The sequence below is a fragment of the Lathyrus oleraceus genome, chromosome 7, assembly GCF_024323335.1.
Source record: "Lathyrus oleraceus cultivar Zhongwan6 chromosome 7, CAAS_Psat_ZW6_1.0, whole genome shotgun sequence".
Lineage (NCBI taxonomy): Eukaryota > Viridiplantae > Streptophyta > Magnoliopsida > Fabales > Fabaceae > Lathyrus > Lathyrus oleraceus.
The window spans coordinates 210521343-210527342 of NC_066585.1; positions in this window are offsets into that span (position 1 = coordinate 210521343).

Below are 6000 nucleotides of genomic sequence, written 5' to 3' on the forward strand. Positions count from 1 at the left end.
AATAAGGTTGTATCTAAGGATCTAGTAGTCGGTCTTCCAAAAATAAAATTTTCAAAAGACCACCCATGTGACGCGTGCCAAATAGGAAAACAAACGAGGGTCTCTTTTAAATCTAAAAATGTAATTTCAACTTCACGACCCCTTGAGCTTCTCCATATGGATCTCTTTGGACCTTCTAGGACAAAGAGCTTAGGTGGAAATTATTATGGTTTTGTAATCGTTATTCTAGATTTACTTGGACTATATTCCTTCATAGCAAAGATGAAACTTTTTCTGCTTTTAAGAATTTTGAAAATCTGTCCCAAAACAAAATGAATTCCAAAATAGTTACAATTCGTAGCGATCATGGTGGTGAATTTCAAAACTATCACTTTGATAAGTACTGTGACAAGTATGGTATTGAGCATAACTTTTCAGCTCCTCGAACTCCACAACAAAATGGCGTTGTGGAGCGTAAAAATCGTGTTTTAGAGGAGTTGGCAAGAACAATGCTAAATGAGGGTGGATTACCAAAATATTTTTGGGCTGATGCAGTTAGCATAGCTTGTTATGTTTTAAACAGGATCTTAATTCGTCCTATTTTAAATAAAACTCCTTATGAGCTTTTAAAAGGAAGAAAGCCAAACTTGTCACATCTTCACGTATTCGATTGTAAGTGTTTTGTTTTGAATAATGGTAAGGAAAATATTGGGAAGTTTGATGCAAAAGCGGATGAAGGTATCTTTCTTGGATACTCACAATCAAGTAAAGCATATAGAGTATATAATAAGCGTTTACTTACTGTTGAAGAATCTGTCCATGTCTCTTTTGATGAGTCTTATCCGAAAAGTGTCGGAAAAGGTATTTCTTTTGATGACGCAGGTGTATCTACAGAAGACATACTCAAGGAAGCTGTTACGGAAACTGATCAGTCCAGAACAGTTGCCCATGAGAAGGAGGAAGATACTAGTCATGAAAAAGATGAGGAAGAAAGGACAGCTGAAGTGAATGACCTTCCACCAGCTTGGAAATCTTCAAAAGACCATCCTATTGACAACATCTTGGGAGATATTTCAAAGGGAGTAATGACTCGTTCTAAGATAAGTAATTTTTGTTCTCACTTCGCTTTTGTTTCACAAGTAGAACCTAAAAATGCCAAAGAGGCCTTGATTGATGAATGTTGGCTAATGGCCATGCAAGAAGAGCTTAATCAATTTAAAAGAAATGACGTTTGGGAACTTGTCCCTCGTCCGCGAGATCATCATATCATAGGTACTAAATGGGTTTTTAGAAATAAGCTTGATGAAAACAGAGTGATAACTAGGAACAAGGCACGTTTAGTAGCACAAAGGTATAACCAAGAGGAGGGCATAGACTATGAGGAAACTTATGCTCCAGTTGCTCGCCTTGAAGCTATACGTCTCTTGCTTGCCTATGCGTGTTCTAATAATTTTAAGCTTTACCAAATGGACGTAAAGAGTGCGTTTCTAAATGGTGTCATAAATGAAGAGGTATATGTCTCACAACCTCCTGGTTTTGAGAATGCTGAAAATCCAGATTATGTTTACAAATTAAAACGAGCTTTGTATGGTCTTAAACAAGCCCCTCGGGTTTGGTATGAAAGGCTTAGCAAATTTCTAATTGATCATGGATATTCAAGAGGTAAAGTGGATAATACTCTCTTTATTAAACACAAGGGAAAGCACATTCTTTTAGTTCAAGTTTATGTAGACGATATAATTTTTGGTTCAACTAACACACACTTGGTCGAAGAATTTTCTAAGGTTATGCAGGGTGAATTTGAGATGAGTCTTATGGGGGAGCTGAATTACTTCCTAGGTCTTCAGATAAAGCAACTTGATGAGGGTACAGCAGTATGTCAAACAAAGTACTGCAGAGAACTACTCAAGCGCTTTGGAATGAACGACTCAAAATCAATTGACACCCCTATGCCTACCAACGGAAATCTAGATAAAGATGAGCATGGTAAGAGTGTAGATGTCAAAAAGTTTAGAGGTATGATTGGGTCTCTTCTGTATCTTTCTGCTTCTAGACCTGACATCATGTTTAGTGTTTGTATGTATGCACGATATCAATCAAATCCTAAGGAATCACACCTGAAAGTTGTTAAGCGTATATTTAGATATCTTCATGGAACATCTAAATATGGGCTTTGGTATTCCAAAGGAAGTGATTGTAGCTTAGTAGGTTACTCCGATTCTGATTTTGCTGGCTGCAAATCAGATAGGAAAAGCACGAGTGGTACATGTCACTTGTTTTCAAACTCCTTGGTAAGTTGGCATAGCAAAAAGCAGGTATCTGTGGCTTTGTCAACTGCAGAGGCTGAGTACGTTGCAGCCGGTAGTTGTTGCACTCAGATTTTGTGGCTAAAGCAACAACTACAAGACTTTAACATTCAACTCAAACGTATTCCGATAAAATGTGACAACACCAGTGCCATAAACCTTACTAAAAATCCTGTTTTACACTCACGCACTAAACACATAGAGATTAGACATCACTTTCTTCGCGATCATGTTGAAAAAGAAGACGTTGTATTTGAGCATGTTGATACTAAAAACCAGCTTGCTGACATTCTCACTAAACCTTTGGCAACGGAACCGTTCTTCAACATTCGTCGTGAATTAGGGATCTTAGATCTCTCTCCATTGTTGTCTTAAGCATGTTTGTTCTTATCTATATTATGCCTCACCTTGGTTGATGAGATTTGTTTTAGATTTCATTTATACCTCACAAGGTTACATCAATAGAGGTAATATCACTCCTTTCTATATCTCTTTTAGAACTATGTGATTGTGTATGTTAGAACAAAATTCCTTATTTTCGTTTATGTGAATTTCTTTGCATATATTGTTTGAACATTAATATCTGATTTGTGAATTATACTTGGGCATCATTATCATGACATACTTCATAATGCATAACCATACTGCATAAAAATTAATTAAAATTTGGTTTGGCATCAGTATGTATCGATTCAAAGATGTATGTATCGATTCATGTCTTCTTCATTTCACATTTGTCAAAATTGGTTCAGTATGTATCGATACATAAACCTTTTTAAAGAAAAACAAAAAACTCATGACATGGATCGATCCATTTCCATATGCATCGACACATACTGATTGTTATTTGGATTAAATGCATTTTATTTCACTAATGGATCGACACATCAGCAATTCTTATCACATCTTCTCACAAACTTGGTATCAGCAGTTCCCCTACCTCTCAAAACCTGCGGCTAACCCTAATCTCCTTCATCATCATTCTCTCAAAAAACCTAAATTCATCTCACTTTTCTTCAATTTTTCATCACCATGCCTCCAAGAATCATTCCGGCTAGAGCAAGGGGAAAAGGAAAAGGAAAGGAACCGGTTGGCACTTCTCAGCAGTTACCAGAAATTCCTCCTAATGCCTTAGATTTGCTTCATCCTGCAATTGCTACTGAGTTTGAGGATTCTTTCAAGACAAGGTTAGTTATGAAACCCCATGTCTTCGATAAACATGATGCTATTCATCTGCATCTCAATGATGTGGTTGAACTCCTTAATGCACAAAAACTTGGTTCATTTTTTACTACAAAGGATGATTACCATGAGGATTTTATCCGTGCATTTTATGCTGGCTTACAATCTGGTAAAGGATATATGTTTAAGTGTTCTATTGGTGTCAGAACCTATACTTTTGAGGCTGGTGATTGGGAAACAATGTTTCAAATTCCGCTTCCGTCGCATAATTTCAGGACTTGGCATGACTTGAGGTTTGATACTGACTTTAACCTAATGGAGTTTACTCTATCTATCTTGAAATAGGATAGACCGCTAGGTGAGGATGAACAGGTTACGTCTGATATGATTAAGAAAATTCCTCGTATACTTCATTGGATTATCTCACACATTCTGCGTCCAGCAAACAGTGGACATTCTAGGTTAGACAGGGCAAGCATTCATCTCTTGTATATTCTTCAAAATAAGGTTCCCTTGAATTGGGCAAATTACTTTGTGAAGCGTCTCTTTTTCGTGCGTAACAGTGCCAAGAATGTTGTTCTTGGTTATGCGTCTCAAATCATGAAAATTCTTACGTTCTGGAATGTTGCAATCCCTTTAGTTCCTCTCATATCACCATCTGCTGCTCAAGAGTTTGACTCTTCCACTTTATCTCATATGGGATATCGGTGGGACAAGGAACGTCAATGTTTATATTTCTTTGAAAGGAAATCCAAAACAAGGATCTATAATTTTGATGTGCCTTCTGAACGAATTCATGTAGTTGAAGACCAACCTGATGAAGAAATGCATGATGTGAACGAAGCAGATGTGCCTGCAGCTGATGACAATGCTGGTTGGGGTGATTGGGTGCCACAAAGGTGGTCTCCAACCAACTATGTACCTGAACCAACGGTTCCTCCATTCTCTGGCGGTGCTTCATCTTCAACACCTACTGCACACCTAACTCAAATGCTTCAACAAATGGAGCTTGCCAACCAAGAACGTCATGAAGATGCACGGTCTTGGCATGTACAACAAAGTGAGTGGCATAAGGAGCATCGTGAGTGGCATGACGATCATACACGGATGTACCATAACCAACACTCTTAGCACACGGACTTGGTTAAGTGGCACCAAGTCTTCTACAATGAAATGTCTGGTTTTATGGACGACTGCCATGCCAATCCTGGTATTATGGACAGATTCAGAAGTGTTGAAGTTCAGGACCGGTTCAGGCACTACACCTTCATGGGCCACAATCCAGATGCAATGCCGCCTCCTCCGCTTCCGCCAAGCTTCAGAGATCCTGATAGAGATGACGAGGAGTCCTGTGGTGGCTATAATCCACATTAAACCATCATCATTTCATTTCACTGCATGTCATTGCATGTTGCTTGAGTTTTTTTTCTTTTCAGATTAGTTGCACCTTATATGTCTTGGCTTATGTAATTTTTAAATACTTTCTACTAGTTAAATGCTTATTTCCTTTTGCTTACTTTTGGTGTTATTGCCCTTATTTGTCATTCTCTGTGAGTGATTCTTTACTTTTTAAGCTTCCTTCTTTGTGATTGTTAGCTTCTTTATCATTTTTGTTGTGTCCTGCTACAACATGTTGCCTTGATAAAACTGTTTTTTTCTTCTTTTTGATGTTGACAAAGGGGGAGAAATGCAGATGTTGACAGATATGCACAAACTCAGGGGGAGTATCAGACATCTTGCTAAAAATTTTCCATCATCAAAAAGGGGGAGTTTGTGAGCAAATTCTTTACTTTGAATAAGTTTTGAATGATAGCAAATTGTGTGATCATTGTCTAATTGTTGGTTGTGCATTTTTTTACATGTTTCATTTGTGTTTTTAGCCTATACTATTGTTTCGTGTCTATACATAAAGATCCACATTGATACATTTCTTAAAAGAACTCATAAAAACTGTTTTCTGTCAGTATGTATCGATACATGTTCATCTGCATCGATACATAAATTTGTTTTAAATCACAAAACGTTTTTGCTTCAGTATGTATCGATACATACGAGCTTTGTATCGATACATGCTTAGTTAAAATGTTCTATGTATCGATACATACGAGCTTTGTATCGATACATGCTTAGTTAAAATGGTCTATGTATCGATACATACGAGCTTTGTATCGATACATGCTTGTATTAATTCTCTAAAATTAATCAAAGCTACAGTATGTATCGATGCATAATCTTTTGTATCAATACATAATTCTGTTTTGTCTACTAACAACTTCTGTCTTTCACATATAAGAAGTATTTTGACAGCTCAGTTGAAAGGCACGAATTCACAAGTGAAAAACAGTTGTAACACAAATCAAAGGAGTGTGTAGCAGCAATTGTTTGAGCAGTTAGAAACCTGAAAGAGACTTTATCTTCTTCATCTTCTCAATCTCTTTTCTTCAAGAACATCAACACATAATCATTCTTGTTCTTTGGATTAAAGGATCAACGAGATAACGTTCAGTGGAACGATCAAGGATCTAGCTGAGGT